General features: G+C 41.4%; 1 protein-coding gene across 3 annotated transcripts in view; it reads right to left on the bottom strand.

Annotated features, from left to right (window-relative positions):
* LOC110071998 (pancreatic lipase-related protein 2) overlaps nucleotides 1-5270 on the bottom strand; it is a 46462-nt gene extending 41192 nt beyond the window's left edge. For 2 of the 3 annotated variants that reach the window (XM_078389602.1, XM_078389603.1), the window contains exon 1: nucleotides 1170-5270. The gene's annotated coding sequence lies outside the window, so the exon portion shown is untranslated. The remainder of the gene's footprint in view (nucleotides 1-1169) is intronic. The other variant, XM_078389601.1, reaches the window with a different exon arrangement.
* Nucleotides 5271-18911: the final 13641 nt, after the last annotated feature.

The following is an 18911-nucleotide window of genomic DNA, read 5'->3' as shown; positions in this document are numbered from 1 at the left end:
TGTGGAAGGGATTGTCACTTTGGCCTTCTCAGCCACACTAGACACTGTTCCAAGTCCTCTATACCATAGTCTCTCGAGACTGAAGGATGCCTAATCTAAAAATGTAGTAAAGAAGGATATTGCCCCTGCACAAGAAGGAGGTATCAGTAGATATTAGGGATTTCTGGGGTTTTTAGAAGGTCCTCTTCTCTCCCCACAAAAAACTTTTATGGAAGAAATTATGGTATGAGGGAAACTGCTCAGTGAGAATAGACCTTTCTTAGAGGTCACAGCATAGACTGTTTGGGGGTGCAAAAAACAAGGAAGGGGGATGGAATGGCAGTGATTGGCCTGCTGTTGTTCTTATGGATTTCTTCTAGCAAGCATAAGATAATGGCTTAAATCCTTTTGCTTAGCATAGTAAATTGCAGTGGGGTAGCCCCATTGACCCAACTCCAGGAGGCAATGGAAGACAGGAGGCCATGGGGTCATGAAGAGTCGGACAAGACTTAACGACTAAACAACAACAAGCCCGACTGAATCAATAGGAATTTTGTGAGTCAATTCCTCTGTAAGTTCCATTGATTCAAAAGGACCTATTGTAATTTTGACTTACTAGGCTCTTATCCAATGACTCTTAGCAGCAGCAGCAAAAAATATCTTGCAAATGAGGAGCAAAAATTAGCAGTTCCACGTATGAGTTTATATCCATAGCTAGTAATACCCAGCTGTTTAGGATATTCAGCTTTTGACATTCCACTGTAATGCAAGTATTGTTTGTAACATATTTTGAATGTTAGTATTATTCCAAAACTCAGTTCTAATAAATATTTATGCATGACTAGCAGTCCACAGATTAAACAGCCTTTAAGCAACATGACCTCAAAGCTGCATAGCCACAACACTTTGAAATATCTGTGAAATACCCTTGAAAACAGGCCTAATTCCTTCTTATTTAGAACCATTGTAACATAGCAATATAAGAACTGCAAAATTCTACTTTATATTATGATTTTATTTCAGGAATGAGTAATTTATATTACATTTTAAGATGAAAAATGAAGGTTCCTATAATTAGAACACTGTAGCATGTGCTAGCATTTCACAGACAGTGAGAAGGAAGGTGACACACACATAATGGATATAAAATAACAGAATAATTTGATTATATTAATAATAAATACTTTTACCCTGCATATCTGTATTAGCCGATCATAATCATTATCAATAAAGCCATGTACAATGAAACGTGTTCTCCGGTTTGTTCTGAAATTTGAAACTCTTATTGTTGATGGAGTTATAGCGGATATTTCCTAAATCAATAGAAAAAAAGACATAAATACTCTTGCTTAGCATTTCCACTCTTTAGCAGATAGAAATAAATTAATAATGATAGGCAAGATCCAGGGGTGGGGACTCACGAGTTGCGACTCACTCTCAAGTCCGACTGAAGTCACAATGGCAACTTGACTCGGGGGTTTCTGGGGGGGGGAGACTCATGACTCGCGACTTGCACCCAGCTGATAGACCAATGAAGGCAGGCCCTCTGAAACAGGAGGATCACTCTAGCATAAAGGGAGTCTGTGGGCAGGTCCTCCGACCCACCTCTTCCTCTAAGTTCTGTGACCATCAGCTGGCTGGCCCTTGGCTCCTGGAAGGGAAGCTACGCCTGCTTGCTTTGAAGATAGCAGCAGGTGGTGGTGGAGGTGGCAGGTAGGCCGATGGTGGCAGCAGCAGAGGTGGAGGCAGGGGGCCAGGCTCATAGGCCTACCCTCTTTGTGCCTGTGCTGACCTATCAGCTGGGTAGCACATATGCAGATCTGAGTTCCAAACCTCAGCGGTGGGGCCAAGGTCTCAGAGACTCAGACTTGTACTTGGACCTGGGACTCGGGTCCTGAAGACTTACCAACATCCCTGGTGAGATGTAGACAAAATTAAAATATTTTAAGAAAAGCAGAATTAATTTATTATTTCTCTCAGTTTTCTAAGACAGAACATTTTTAGGCTGTTACCTAGAACTGTAATAATTGTTGTTAAGTGCCATTGAAGTAAGAATTCTGGTTCAATACCTCTGGCCGGTCCAATCTGTGGGTTATCTGTGAGAGGGATAGAAAGTATCACCAAGCACACAAGATTGTTTTTTATAAAATACAGAGTTTGATTTACTGAAAGACAATCTGCAGACTGGAGACGAAAGGGGTGTCCCCCCAAATCAATCCGTCTTAACAGAATACGCATATCTTAAAAGAATAGGCATATCTTTATGGGGATTTTATTCCATAACAAGCAGAGATCACAAGATGAAGTGTCTCAACTTTCTTGAACAGTTTGCATCCAAATTGTTCTGGCACAACCCTGTACTGATGATCAGCCTTGTGACAAGTTATAACACATTTATGCAAACATCAGAAATATACTAATTACATGATTACATGGATTCAATTGTAAGATACAATAGATGTTTTGGTATTTTTGGAACAAAGAGTTAAGTTTTCTGTTAGCGCTTCTGGTCTTTATCTCACATGATAAAACATCGGTATGTCTGTTACAACTTACGCTTCCTTTCATGGGGACTTTTTCCTCTTATCTTTTCCTTCCCTGTCTCCCTGGCTCCCAGCCAGGAGGGGGAGCAATGTCCTTGTGGTGTTTTCCAGCAGTACTGTATTGTGAAAAACCATTAGGGTGCTTATCTTTGTAAGAAAGGAATGTGCTTTAGGGTGCATTTCTAATGAATCCTTTATACTGGCCCATACGCAGTGAGAGTAACACAAAACACTGAATACACATTGAAAGGAAAGAAGGTAAAACGTAATTTTACATCACCATCCATTTGTCTCCAACCTATGGTGACCCTATGAATGAGTGATTTCCAAAATGTCCTGTCCTTCAACAGCCCTGCTCAGCTCTTGGAAACTCAAGCCAGTAAAATGGTATAATCTGCATTCCTCAAATAACTGATATTTTTCCAACAAATTTTTACTCCTCCTTCTTCTGAATCTAGTCCAGCTTTCAATATGATATGTTCTGCATATACAAATGCACACTTGTCTGACACTTTTGTGTATACAAAACTATTCTGTCTCTCCATATTGTCCTAAAAGTAGTTTCTTGTCTACAATACAAGTTACACATGTTCCTTGCCCTCCATGTCCACCTTTTTTTTTTGGCAATGGAGCAACAGTCACCTATGGAGAATGTTGATTCTGAAAGATGTGGACAGCATCCGTAGATAAAGAAGGCTCTCCTCTTCAGAATGTCACCATCCATGTGTGGAGGACAACAGACATGACGAAAGTGGCAGGGCTAATCACACACCCAAACCCAAACCCAAACTCCCCCCCACACACACACACACGTTTTACATCTTTATTCCAGTAAGTTATAAAATGTTTGAACAGGATTTCAATGAGACAATATTCATTATTAGAACAGACTCTTACCTGGAAATATTCTGGATTTTCTCTAGTGTACAAATGAAAAGCAGTGTTAACAACATCTGGAGCTTCTGGAAAACCCAGCACTGGCCGCTCTGGGGTTCTACTCCAAGGGGGCCCTTTTTCAAAGCAGCCAAGTCTGCAATAACAAATTTCTGAACCTGTGGCAGATGAGATGAGTGATTAATATTTTTAATTCAGTATCACCTAAATTAGTGTTTCTCTTTTTGCCACTTTTGAGAAAGATAAGGGGACAAGTGTTTCTGCCCTCCTGACTTTGGAAAAGTTGCTTTGTTTGCTTCCCAGTTCCCAGAATCCACCAGCTGTTACTAGTCTGTCTGGGTGATAATTCTGGGAGTTGTCACCCAGAACAGTAACTTTGCCAAACTCCATATTTCTTCATTTCACCCCAGCCATACAACTGCTCTTCCTTTCTCTGTTTGACTTTCCTTCCCTTATATTACATATAGAACTCTACATTTACTGCGCTGTTAAAAATCAGTAATGTGCCACTAGGACGTTGAACAAGTTGTCTGAGTTTTAGGACAGGTGTTGTATAGATTGGAGAGCTGCAAACACGTTGTTTCTCTAACTGAACTCCGTATGCCCTCAGCTGCACAGGCATGTATTTAGCACAATGCTTCCACGAGAAATATTATCCTTGTATAATGGATGAGGAGGGATGGAACTTTGCTCTGTAAGTATAACCTTGCTCTTGGCTTGTAGGTGTGGGAAAACACTGATGAGACTAATATGCATAGTAAGCAGCTACCATGGAAATACAACTATGAACAACTTTCATGTCACTCATGGGCTATTTATGTGAAACAGACCAAAACCATACTTGTAAAAGGTCCAGTTTAGACAACATTGCTGCTATCCTAAATCAGGCAAATAACCACAGAAATTAGTCTACAGGATTTCTAGCTATATCTAAATTAATTTCTTTATAGCTACCATTCATAGGCATTTCTGTAACAAAAGATCAATGAGTGGCTGAAAATATAAACAAGGGAAAAAATGAAATAAATGTAATTAAAATTTAAAAAATAAAATGGAGCAAATCTGACACAGCTATAAAACCGAATCAAAAAAGAATAGAAGAAAGGACCTTTGCATCACTCAGTTAGTTAGAACAAAAGAAAAAGAATCAGCAGAACTGAAACATTATAATACATCTAAGGTCAGTTATTATTGTCCTTAATCCCATAATCTCACCTTTTACTATTACACACAAAAACAGTGCAGCAAACCAAACACCAAACATCTAGAGGGAAGAGAAATACTATTAGCTACAGCCCTGGTTAAGTATTGGTGTAAATATTCGCATAAATCCAGTTGCTAATCTCATGTGGAACAGACCCACTGAATCAAGGGAATGTAGATAAACACTGATTTACCAAATTAGCACTGAGACCTATGCAATGTGTCTACTGTAGTTAGGACTAACAATTTGATTTAAACCACTATGCTTGTTACTTTCTCTGCAGCACCCTGGCTTCCCTGCCCCGCCTCCTTTGGGTGCTGCCTTTGAGTGGGTGACAACCAAGGTAACTCCAGATGCACCCAATTAACATGTTAATCTTTAATACATCAACCCAGTTCCATAAGCATTCCAAAGGATACACACAGTTCCCAAGCAAAGTCTGAATACATGCTATCTAAGTAGCCTACTATCTAAAAAGGCTTATCTGGTATTTGGATTTGATTATTTGCACTTTATTTGTTTGTTTGTCTGTTCATATAAAACAAATAAAAATATAAAACAAAAGGCCCCAAGGCAGCTCTAAATATTAAAAATATAGAATTAGAAACATAATAAGTTAAACATTAAACAGCAATCAAACTATACACTAATTACAATACAAATGAATAACTGAAAACAGGTAAACATCAAACACTATCTTAACTTTAAAATGGCATTCAGGAATGCAATCATGATTGTTAAGTGCCTGCCTGAAAAGATGGTCTTTAGCTTTTGGTATAAGGACAAAAGTGAGGGGGCCAGCCTGATCTCCTGATCAAGAGCATTCCATAAACTGGGAGCTGCCACCAGAGAAGGGTCTCATCTGATGATCTTAAATGCCAAGAAGGCTCATTATGAGGAGACACAGTACTTCAGGTAGCCTGAAACCATGCCATTTAGGGACATGTAGAACTACACATGTAGAACTGCATCACCTACTGAAATGTGTAGGACAATTAGGTAAAGGTAAAGGTTCCCCTTGACATTTTCAGTCCAGTCGTGTCCAACTTTAGGGGGCGGCTCTCATCCCGCTTTTCAAGCCATAGAGCCAGCGCCTGTCTGAAGACAGTTTCCATTGTCACGTGGCCAGCGTGACTAGGGAACGACGTTTTACCTTCGCACTGAGATGGTATCTATTTATCTACTCGCATTTACATGCTTTTGAACTGCTAGGTTGGCGGGAGCTGGGACAAATCGACGGGCGCTCACTCCGTCGCGTGGATTCGATCTTATGACTGCTGGTCTTCTGACCCTGCAGCACAGGCTTCTGCGGTTTAGCCCACAGCGCCACCACGTCCCTCCAAGGACAATTACCATTTATTTATTTATTTAAAATATTTTTATCCTGCCTTTCTCCTTAAAAGGACCCAAGGTGGGATAAATCATTAAAAAAAAACAGCATTTAAAAGCTAAAAACAGTAAGTATGCAAAAAGAATTAATCAGGTACTTTATTAAAATGGTAAATAAAATCAGTATTAAAACACATTTAAAGCAACAGAACAGCACAATCCATTTAAAACCCCTCTCAGACCACCAGTCACTAAGGAAAAGCCTGCCTGAAGAGAAAGGTTTTTGCCTGCTTGTATGCAGGAAAGCTTTATATAACTATATGCTTTATACAAAATGTGGGTGGGTAACCTCAGTGGGGTTACCCCATAGGGTTGCAAGCCTTTCAGCCTGAGATACCTAAAAGGACTTGGAGAAGACAACCTTAAACTCAGAGAAAGAAGCAAATTTGCGTTTTTCTCGGCATGTGATTCAGGAAGAGAAATACAAAGCAATGCTAGCAAGTGGCAAAACCAGCCTAAAAATGAAGATAAATCCCTTTTGTTAATAAGCAGCAAATAAATCCAAGTCCTCTTAAAGGAAAGGTGCATTCAAGAAAACAGTAATGTTAAGTACTTGCTATAGAAGTGTACAGTTCTTTATCTCTACTCAAAAGTAAGTTCCACTGAATTCAAGTGAGGTAGGTACAGATTTACAAACTTACAGTTGCATCCTATGCATGTAGAGATTAAGTCCCCGTCTAATAAGCAACATTGCTATAACACAGATAGACCCACTTTCATATATCCACCACTCTATTATCTACTCCAGAGGTCCCTAACTTGTGTCTTCAGAAGCTGCTGGATCACAGCTCTTAGAGTCCACAGCCAGCAGTGCCAATGGTCAAGGATTCTGACAGCTGTGGTCAATAACATCTGGGGACCCAAGTCTGAGAACCATCAATCTCTGCATAATGCCAACAGAGAACAAACCCATAAAATGAAGGCTCTACTATTCCCAAGCTAGGCACTATTTATAACCTTACCTGTAGTTATTAGTTCTTTGAACTCTTGTTCTCAGGAGTGCATAGTTTGTTGTTTTCAATCATACTTCATTAAGTTGCACACAATTTCTCTGTTGCGATCAAATCATGTTGTCTTGGGATCTGTTTACATGTGCCAGTTGTTATGAAACTCCACCCACATAATTAGTGATGAACATAATGTAATTGCTCTTCATTATTACATTTTGAACCACACGGTGCATTTTTATGAAGCTGCTTTTCCTGCTGATTCCAACAAACCCACATGAATCTCAACTGTTTCCTTCCCAAAAGCTGAACAGGATTTACCAGGAGCCAGGTCAATTAGACTCTAGCTGTTTTTTATGGAAGGTTGTGATGTGTAGAATGAGAACTGAAACTTAGTTGTACAGGATCTGGATCACCAGAATAGGCCAAATCTTGATGAGTGCCCAGAATGCTCTCTCGCTCCTTTCAGACATTGCTTACATTTCTGAGAAAAAGACATGGTTTATGAAATTGACATGCCCTATCCCCTTCTAGCCCTCAGTTTGATTCACATCATGGATGCATGATCTTTTAAATGGTCTCATCTCAACAGTAACATTGCTGGACCCCTCCCATCTGATCCCCCTGCAATCTGAGCAGTGACACTGCTTATTGCTCATTTTAGAAGCTCACAGCAGCATGAGATAAGATGTACTAGACAGCTTGCAATCACCTACTGATTTGTATCTTCAAAGGACAGGTTTGTGCATGCTTTATTGGATGGTGGCCCTCCTGCTGAGATTAGTAAACAATGTGAATTGCAACCACATGAGAATTATTGTGAAGCAGTATCGTCTCAGTGCGAAGCACACCAAACCATCGTAAGAGACATACACACACCCAAAAGCACACTGTAAAAAGCAATGCATCTTCTTTTGCTTTTTTTATGGTGCTGAAGATAGTAATTGGGATCTAAGTTACAGTATTGGTGACACCCACTGGAGCAGAAGATGTTCAAAGGGGATTTACAAGGCTAATTCCTAAACAGAAAATGAGCAGAGCATGGAAACCTAAGGACACCAGCATTGTTTTTTTTTTTTTATGGTGGGTGGGGGTTCAAGGCAGTTAGGAAAAGATCAACATTCTCTACTTTTCAGATACATTTTTACATGTGCTTATTTTTAATGCAAAAATAGTAACATAAACTATCACATTCAGTACCGTTGATATGAATTTATTGTGAGCATAATATACTTGAATAAAAGATTTTTTTTTAATCTAAGAACTAATAAGCAATCACACACACTTGGATTATTTTTTAAATCTAAAAATTAATAAGCAATCAAAATAAAAATTGATAGAATACTTAATCAGTCAACCTCATCATACCTGATTGTGCAGATTAGACCCAGTATCTAACACTGAGTGAAGGAGGGATTCAAACACCATTTACTCCCCTATTACTCCTTCCCAGATCCATCGAACTAAGCTTTGTGAACACAAATCATGGAGCAGAAATAAGTAGAGGATCTGGCACATTGCTGGCTCTTGTAGGTGAGTAGCTATATGGTTACTAATTGGGAAGGTACCCCTTTTAAAAATTAAAATACCTCTGTTTTTCATAGAGCAGATTCAGGTAAAAATAGGGAGGAAGCATTAAAGTAGGATTCAACTTTGTAGAGACTGAAAAGGAGGCTAAATTGATCTCATTAGTGAGACAGCCACTTTATACAGCATCACAAAAGGAAGCACATTTTTTTAAAAAGGAAACACTTCACCACAAAAGAAAATACTATTTTACATAACATGTGCTTTATTTATCACCTTAATCACCTCATCTTAAAACTGCAGAACTGGAAGGGATTGTATCCATCATTAAGTCCAGCACCTTTATGTGTATAGATGTATGCTGGAATTTGAGTAGAAACACATCTCATCATAGTGGGGCAGTCTCAGTAACTCACTCCGTGACATTTGTAGGAGAAAGAATAAAATACATGTATTTACTTCCAGTTGCTTGAAATTACAGACGTGGTTATACTGCTTTCTTTACTGCACACATACTTAGCAACCAACTGAACAGATCAACAGCAAGCAAACCACCACCACGAAGAGAAGAAAAAGAGAGGGGAAAAACATTAAGAAGAGAGGCCGAACTGTCTTTGAATTCAAAGGCTGGAACAGATTGGTTAGCGCTGGATAAACAGACAATCACCCAGCCCAGAAAAGTCCCTCCCAGTCATACAAACCACAGACAAAATGTGGTGTTGCAAATAAATTTGCAACAAGATATAGGGATGATACAGTGCTTCACCTTATTGGTGCTAGAGTTTTTTTATGATATTGCCTGGCCACTGTCACCTATGAAGAATTTTCTTACGATATACTCTACCCTTCAATACCGGGGGGGGGGGGGAGGTTGCTGTTGTGAAAGTTGTCAATTCTAGCCACATGGACATCATTTTTATCTTAGTTTATCAAACTGAACAGCATGTTTGATTTTCCTTTTGAATCAAGGAAACAATTTGTACCATGTGTACAAAGTCAGATAATTGAATCACACCAAAATAGACTGTTCCAACTTCACTTTCCCACTGTACTAACTCCTGTTCACTCCTTTCAGTTCTCATAAACCTACCTGGTAGCTGAGACTGACACGGAGACCTTTCTGATGATGGTTCCCACTTGCAGTAGGCACGGAGACCTTCTTTCTGATGATGGTTCCCACTTGCAGTAGGACAGCTTTTTCTGTGGTTGAGCCTCACCTGTAGCATTTCCTTCCAAGGGACTCCTTGAGGTGCCAAACAAAGCCTGTCCTGTTTACTTCATCTTTTATTTAACTCTGCTGCTATTCATTTAACTCTGGTGGTTTAATTCAACTGATTATAATGTTCAGTTTATTTCACTATGCCAGTCTGACTTGGCTGATCTGGAAGTGGTTTAAAATTGGCTGAATTAATTAATTGCTCATTGTGTCATTCATTTTTGCATTATAGCATGCCAGTTTTTTTTTGTTTTCTTTTATAGCAGTCTGTTTTTAAAACAGTCCTTGCATGCCACTTGGAAGGTAAGGGGTGTTCAAACTTCTAAATATACTGGTACAATATATTCAGTATATCAGTATATATCAGCACAATATAATATTGATTCAAATTTTGATGATTTTTTTTAAGAGAGCGAGAAGCAGAGGAGAAATTGAGGCATGCTCAATGGGGTTAGAGCTAGGAATACAAAATCTTGTCTGATACTTTTGCCTGCCTGCAAATTACAACACAGAAGCTTTAAAAGTGCTTTCAAATAACACACATTCTCCCTTTCTTCTTGCAGCTTTTATGTTGAAAATCTCCACTACAATTTATTTTTATTTTTATTTATTTTATTTATATCCCGCCTATAAGACCACTCTAGGCAACCTCCCCCCGTCCCGTATTGAAGTGTAGACTATACGTTGATGGTATACATTTCAATAGATTCTGTACTTATTGATCATTAAAATTTTGTTTTTATTGGTGGTTCTAGCAGAAGACATTAAAGATTTCCAGATGGATTCAAGCTTGTTTCTTGATTCAAACAATATAGTCCTTTCCATAACAATATGTAATTATAGTGTCTTGTATATAACTTATTTGCATCTAACTAACATTTAAGAGTTCAACACCATCTCTCTCAGAATGTAACTTTATTTTCTCTGTGAATCTTTGGTGATTTCCTCAACACTCTAACTTTTTCTCTACTACCTACATTCACAGGCCTCACTTATCACAAAGGTCACTATGCTGCCTCTGGCTTGAGTTGCACATGATATGCTATAAATTTGCCTGTGGAGAACAGAATGCTGACTGTTATGACTGCCTCCACTTCAAAATGTATGACTCCACCAATCAGCTCACTTTACTCTGCCCCAGCTTAAAGTGCTGCTTTAGCAGGATTGTGGAAGGAGAACTGCCTAATTAACATTGTACTAAGTAATCCCTGTTAAAAGAAAGGAGGTTACTCAAGAGCTTCTTCAAGGATTAAGACCTAAGCCTGGGCACAGAAACTTTGGCCCTCCAAAAGTCTGAGATGACAACTCCCACAATCTGTTACGATTTATCATGCTAGTTGTGGAAGATGGGATTTTTCAGCTAAAACTATTTGTAGGGTGAAAGTTTCCCTGCCCTGATCTAAATCAATACATATGAGCAATGAAACTGGTTAACTGTTTAAGGACCGTTGAATCTCTGCTTAAGGTCCTCTTAAATTTGGGTCACCTTCTCAGACAGAAGTTTGCAGAACTCTAAAATCTGCACAGTTAATGCAAAAGGAGGGGAAAAAAACTTGCTACAAGGCATGTTTATACCACCACCTAGTGTGTCCTATGCCACATTGCAGCTGAGCTGGTCTCCAATAAATGGCTACATTTAAAAATACTGATGACTCATATTGAAGGAAAATGAAGAATTCCAGGGAGACCAACCTAGGAGGCCTACCCCCTCCACATCCATTATTTGAGACACATCTTATTATTCTTCAGAGTTCAGAACTAGATACATATTTGTTTAATAACATGAAATCTGCTGGGTGAGGATATGCATACGACTATGACTCAGCTGTGGTATTTGTTCTTAGATGTTAAATACATTTCTTTATTTCTTTGTTTATGTAAAATGTTTTTCTCCTGTCTTTCTCCTTTAAAAGAACCCAAGATAGTATATATAATTAAAACGACAATATTTAAAAGCTAAAAAAGTAGGCATATAAATATTTCAAAAGAATTAAACAAGTTTTACATTAAAAATGATAATAAAATCAATACTAAAACACATTTAAAACAACAGAGCCCAATAATCCACTTTAAAACCCCTCTCAAATCACCAGTTACTAAGGGAAAGTCTGCATGAAGAGAAAGGTCTTTGCCTGCTTGTGGAAGGACAGCAAGGATGGGGCCAGTCTAGCTTCCTGTGGGAGGGAGTTTCACAGTCCGGGAACAGCAACAGAGAAGGCCCACTTCCATATCCCCACCAAGCACACCTGTGAGGGTGGTGGGACCAAGAGAAAGGCCTCACCTGATGATCTTAATGCTTCAGCAGGCATATAGAGGGAGATGCAGTTTTTTAGATAGCTTGGCCCCAAGCCATTTAGGGCTTTTTCAGTTAAAACCAGCACTTTGAATTGTGCCTGGAAATGAATTGGCAACCAGTCAAGCTGCTGTAATAGGGAGATCACGTGATTTCTGTAACTAGCTGCCACCAGCAATCTGGCTGCTGCATTTTGGACCCTCCCATGAAGTGAGGTTGGTCTCTAGAACAACTGTGGTGAGTGGTACCATTATGGACTCAAACCATACTGAGTATTGGCCAGCAATTATTTAATTTGACCTCTGGAAAAGCTAATAGTATTGAGGAGAGGAGGCTTGTGGAGCCTCGAGCAACTGAATTACCTCTAGACAAACAATTCCTACACTTTTTTGCATCACACCCCCTTTTTGATTTTTGAGAAACTTTTATTCCTTCTGAGCTCTCCTCTACCAACATTTATCCCCCTTTCAACAACAACAAAAAATTCAGTGTATAATTTAAAATGGAACTTAGCAATTTTTTCAAAGTTAATATAAAACCAGGTCTGCGCTCCAACTACAAAGGCTGAAGAAAAAGAAATCAAAGGTTTGTAGACAAGTGTCTGGGATGAAATTGATCACACACACAAAGAGCGGCTGTGTTGATAATTACAGAGGGCTAGAACTTAATAATAGTAAATACTATCAGAACCAAACATTGTTGGAAAACTTGGACTAGGGGTTTGAAATGAAGCAGAAGAGCAATTCACTGAATTCTGTGCATCCAACAATTTGTTTATTGCCAATAGATAATTCAGACAGCCAAACAAAGGACTGTGCATGTGGACATTACCTGGTTTACTTAATTAGCTGGAAGGACTCTGATCTTTTATTGCTTTGTGTCTCTCCTTCTGAGTCTCCTCTGATTGCTCTGTCGATTTTGTTGTACATGTGCTGACTTCAGATGGAGGGAACATGATCGCTGCTATCATGGCATCTGACCAACCATCTCGCTCTGCAGCTTCACTGGTACAACTTCCTTAAATTATCAGTTTCATACTATGTTCTTACTTCCATGGAGGTGTTTGTATGGGTGATTCCTCCCCCCTTGTCTTAGGTGCCAAAATAGAACAGTGCACCTTGACATGGAAGGTGAACAGCACCACTGACTGCATAATGTCAGGCAGCCAAATGTATTGGGCTGGTCCTGAATCCTAGGGACCATTCAGGCTTTAAAATACGTACATATTGGTCAGAATGTGGTTGGCAAGTGTGATCTTAGAACTGCAGAGCTGGAAGGGACAACACTGTGGATCACTGAGTCTAGCCCAGCAAGGAGGCACAGTGGGGAATTGGACTCCCAAACCTCTGACTCTGCAGACAGATACTGAGCTACTCAGCAATTTTATTCCCCACACCAACTACATTCACTAAACATCATATGTCACTGGAAAAGCATGCTTCTCTTTAGCCACCTTTTCAATGAATAACATGATTTCACCATGAGAATTAATGATTTCTTTGGGCATCAAAAGAGAATTAGTGAGGCTTCTTTTGAGCTTGCACCTCAGTGTCAGCTAATGATATAGTGAGGATGTACCTGTTTCGGAATTCAGATAGAGCCCTACTTATCCAGCAACACAAAATAGAGCACTCTGAAAAGCTTGGAAATAAACTTCTAAGATTAGTATAATGGCATACTGAAGCCCTACTGTTGTTGCTATAATAAAACAAAGGAAGTCTGATCGAGTTCTTCTCCTGCCATAGGCGGCCCCCCACCAGGCGTGGGAATGAGGGACGGAGGCCGACTAAAAACTTTAACAGGTTCCTTTTTATTATTTAACACTTCTTGCTCAACCACTTCAAATGGGTCAATCAAACTTAACTCAGGCAGAACTTTGTAACTCCAGACCCTCACTTCAGGCGTTGTCCAGTCACTCCTCATATCGGGGCTGGCCCAAACCGCTCGCGATCTGTCATCGGCCTCAATGGGCTGCTCCATACCACGCAGATCATCCCACAACAGGGGTGTCTCACTCTGTGCGGCTGCTGGAGTAAAGAGGGACTGGGACGAATCACCCTCCTCCCTCCATGCTGATAGTGTGGGTACACGACCACAGTCCATTTTACAGGCTCTAACTCTCCCTTTGCAACATTACTCTCGATGGGATCTGGCAGTAAGCCTCTTCCAGTATGGAGATTTGGGAACTCTTTTAACAGTCCAGTTAAATCTTCCCGCTCACCTTCTTTCTCTGTCTGTACTGCTTTATCTTTCTTTTTTCCACCAGGTTCGTTCGTCATTCTCAAAGCGCATGCATTTCCCCCCCACATTTATCACCTCCTACCAAGCAATCAAATCATGCTCCTTCCCCTTGTCGTTGGCCAAGCAAACCTCTAACACCTCTACCCTCTCTCTCCCTTCTTGCTCTATTTCCACCAGCACCCCCTCTATGCAACCGCGGTCTTCTTCAGGGGTGGATGTCTTGGAGGATGGCACACTGGTGGCTCCTTGCTCACAGGAAGAAAATCCCAAACACATTCAAAGACTTGGTCAACATCACATCTAGTTTGACAGTCAAGAATTGTAATGAATGGCCTTTGGATTTCACACAGCCAAAGTCTCCTCGTCCCTACCTATACCATGCCCCCAATTTCTATCCCTTCCCTTGATGTCAAACAAGGGATAGGGATATGTTCTTGAGGGCAGGGACAGAGATCTGTGAAGGGTATTTCTTTTCCAAGATTGAGCTCTCCACTCTAGATGGAGGATTTTGAATCTATCCTGTTGCCTCAGGGTTCCATTTGGGGATTACAGGATTGCACTGTTGTTACTGTTATGTGCTGTCAAGTTGCCTCCGACGTATGGTGACCCTATAAATGAGTGATCTCCAGCTCATCCTATCATGAACAACCCTGCTTAGCGCTATTAGTAACTAAGAATAAAACTTAACATCTCACATGATTTTAACCAGCAGTTTGGACATCCACTAAATCAGGCTTGTCCAACCTGCGGCCCGAGGGCCGCATGCGGCCCAGGTCAGCTCGTAATGCGGCCCAGTGCAATTTTTTATTTTTAAAGAAATTCCAAAGTTTCAAGTTACACTGCCGACGCTTGCGGCCGGGGCACATCACAAGAGTAGAGGGGGAGAGAGGGAAGGAAGGAGTGGGAGGGGAGGGGACAGGGGGGCTGTGTGACTGCATTGTGCCATCCCCGTAAATAGGTGGACCCCCTCCCGGCCCCATAAAGCCGCCGGAGTTGAAGCTGGCAGCCTCTGCTATCTGAGATCGCAGCTGCCGGTAAGCGCGCTTGGAGCAGGGCTATGGAGGACGGCTAGGGCTGCTCCCCATGCAGCCCAAACCAAATTTATGTGCGGCCCAAACCAAATTTTCATCTTCTAATGTGGCCCAGGGAAGGTGAAAGGTTGGACACCCCTGCACTAAATGATACAGATGCTGTTATTGGGGACACAGAAAATTACCACTTTTCAAAGAAACAACATTTTTATTCATTTAGAAATTAGTTATCTAAAACTATCAGAAAGCTATAGCTACGAAAAGTCACCCAAATCTTCAGTATAGCAGAAGTCTGCAACATTACTTTTAAGGAGAATAAATACAGTAACATGCAGCGACCATCCATAACTGGAATCATCCTATTGCTGTTCAGTTTTAAGTAGCTTTCATATGTCACAATACTTTTTTCTTTAAAGTAACTTTCCATTCAGGCCTGTTTTTGATGGCTAGGTTGGAGGACACACCACTTGCTTGCAGATTTTTTCTTAATGTTAATAATATACAGAGGGTTTTTTGTAAAAAAAAAATCTGATATTGCTGATATTGTACCTGAAAAACTAGAACAGCATAATAGTTTTGTTAGAATCCTAAAACTTTGTCCAACACCAATGCTAATACTATTCCAGTTACCATATCTATTTTTGACAGTAAAATTAATACTCATGGTGGAGAAAATGCTTGCTAAATTGCCCTCATGTATTATCACCCTAAAGGCTCCTATTCAAATTTCCCCTTTGAATAGTTAAATCGTAATAATTAATCATTACATTTAGGATGTGCCACTCTTCTGTCAAAAATGCGTTCCTCCCCCCCAAAAAACCTTCAAATATTTTGAGAGCATATTACCCATGAGCATTACTTTCTTCTTCCATCAGTTTATTGCTGACTATGGAAGATGAGACTGAAGTTTCCTTCTCACATGCTACCAGACAAACAGTGGGAAACAGCCCATTTATTTATAGATATAGATCTTAAAAACTTTCATTGGGGATCCCAGGATTAGTTCATGTAGACCAGTGGTTCTTAACCTTTGTTACTTGGATGCTTTTGAACTGCAACTCCCAGAAACCCCAGTCAGGACAGCTGGTGGTGAAGGCTTCTGGGAGTTGCAGTCCAAAACTCCTGAGTAACTCCTTGACCGTCAGTATAGGGGGCTGCGGGACACGTGTTCCCAGGTAACCCTGTGCCATCCAGATATTATTCCTAGGGAGTTTATAATCCCAAATGAGAGCATAAAGGTGGCAGGGATTGAGGGGCAGGTAATCTCTCTGCCAGTAGCAGAGGTACCTGTCAACTTTCAAGGCTGGAGGGGAGATTGGCGGCTAGCGATTTCATCGACTCTGCCAGCAGCCGTGCTCGTGGGAAATGACCTGGCTGAACATGTGAAACGGGTGCTAGTGATTACACGCTCACAAGCCACCACGGGGACAGTTCAGGGGGGTAATGATGAGCCAGAGACGGAAGCAGAGGGGAGTTCAGAAGCTGTGGTGGAAACCTTAACCACAAACAGCAGATTTGGACAAGGGCAAAAGGCAGACGCCACTCTCCAAAAGTGTTTTGAACAGGTGACTGACGCCCAGCTAACACCTGAAACCCCAGTGAGATTTCTGGAGAAAAAGGGGATTTTATATAGAGAAACCCTGAGGAATATCTCAAAAGGGGGAGATGGGATCAGAAGTCAGCTGGTGGTACCTGAAAAGTATCGCCCCATGATCTTACAAAGGGGTCACTCTGACATGTCTGCTGCACACTTAAGGGTGAAAGGGCCCCTTGATTTGATCAAACAAAATTGGGAGCAGATCACCCAGGATGACCCACAAGACGTTGTGACTTACATAGACACCTTGATGAATGACCTAAGGAGAAATCTAGAGCTGGCAGCAGAAAACCTGCAAGCTCAGAAGGTCAGACAGAAAACATGGTATGACCACAAAGCTAGAGAGAGGCACTTTGACCCAGGGGAGGAAGTGCTTTGGCTTAGGCCCTGCAGAGAGAATAAACTGCAGCTCAAATGGGCAGGACCATATAGGGTCATTTCCAAGATGTCAGACCTGAACTACCTAATAGAGCAGGAGGAGAACCAAGCAAGGAGGGTGGTTCATGTGAATGCCCTAAAACCCTACTACCGAGGGGAACAGAGGGTTTTATTCGCGATAAAAGCAGCTGAGAGTGAGGAAGCTGAATTACCCTTCTGGGAGGGTAGAGGGGAAGTAAAATACAACCCAGAGGAGGTAAAGATCAGTCCTGCACTCACCCAAGACCAGCAGCAAGAACTAAAAATGCTGCTTAGTAAATATCAACAGGTGTTTTCCAACAAGCCGGGGATAGTGAAGGGAGTGATGCATCGGATCCACACAGGGGATGCACCCCCGCAGGCAGTATCCCCATACCGAGTAACGGGACCCTATAGGGACAAGGTGCGGAAGGAGCTGGACGAGATGCTGAGGGAGAACATAATCGTCCCCTCTTCTAGTCCTTGGTCCTCTCCGATAGTCCTTGTGGACAAGCCTGATGGGAGCATTAGGTTTTGTGTCGATTACAGGAAATTAAACCGTGTAACCACTCCTGATGCCTACCCAATGCCCAGGCTAGACAACCTGATTGAAACCATAGGGGGTTGTCGGTTCATCTCATCATTGGACCTGGTAAAGGGATATTGGCAATTAAGAATTGATCCCAGGGATCAAGAAAAGACTGCCTTTTGCAGCCCTTTTGGTCTCTATGAGTTTCGAGTCCTGAGCTTTGGTCTCAGAAATGCACCAGCCACATTCCAAAGGCTGATGGACCAGACCTTGGCAGGGCTCAGTGACTTTACAGTGGCCTACATTGACGACATAGGGATCTTCAGTAATACCTGGGAAGATCACCTGATACACCTGGAGTTAGTGCTGCAGAGGTTAAGTGCAGCAGGGCTAACAGTAAAGGCCAGCAAGTGTCAGCTGGGTAGCCCAGAAATAAAATACTTGGGTCACATGGTAGGGGGAGGAATGATAAAACCCCTGGAGGCCAAAATAGAAGCTGTTCGTGATTGGCCTAGACCCAACACCAAGAAAAAAGTCAAATCATTTCTTGGGTTGGTGGGCTACTACAGAAAGTTCATCCCGAGGTTTAGCGAGATTGCGGCTCCGCTGACCGATCTGACGAGGAAGAAGGCTGATGACCGCATCCCGTGGACCAGCGACTGTGAGGCGGCGTTCCAGAGGTTGAAGGAGGCGTTAATCAACTATCCAGTCCTGCGTGCTCCAGACTTCGACCGGGAGTTCATCATCTACACCGATGCGTCTAACACCGGGGTAGGAGCAGTTCTGTGCCAGGAGGATGAGAATGGTGACCAACATCCAGTGTCCTACCTGAGTAGGAAACTTCAAAAAGGTGAGAGACATTTGGCAACCGTGGAGAAGGAGTGTTTGGCCATAGTCTACGCGATCCAGAAGGCCAAGCCTTACATCTGGGGAAGACATTTTATTCTGTGTACTGACCATTCACCATTGCAATGGTTAAAGACAATGAAAACCCACAATAGCAAACTTATGAGCTGGGCTTTAAACCTACAGGACTATGACTTTGAAGTGAAGGTGGTCAGAGGGTCAGTGAACTGTGTTGCTGACGCCTTATCAAGAAGACCTGAAGAATGAAGACGGCGAAAG

The sequence above is a fragment of the Pogona vitticeps genome, chromosome 3, assembly GCF_051106095.1.
Source record: "Pogona vitticeps strain Pit_001003342236 chromosome 3, PviZW2.1, whole genome shotgun sequence".
In the NCBI taxonomy this organism is placed as follows: Eukaryota; Metazoa; Chordata; class Lepidosauria; order Squamata; family Agamidae; genus Pogona; species Pogona vitticeps.
Note: the sequence above shows the minus strand (reverse complement) of the source record. Positions and strands in the feature narration are given on the sequence as shown.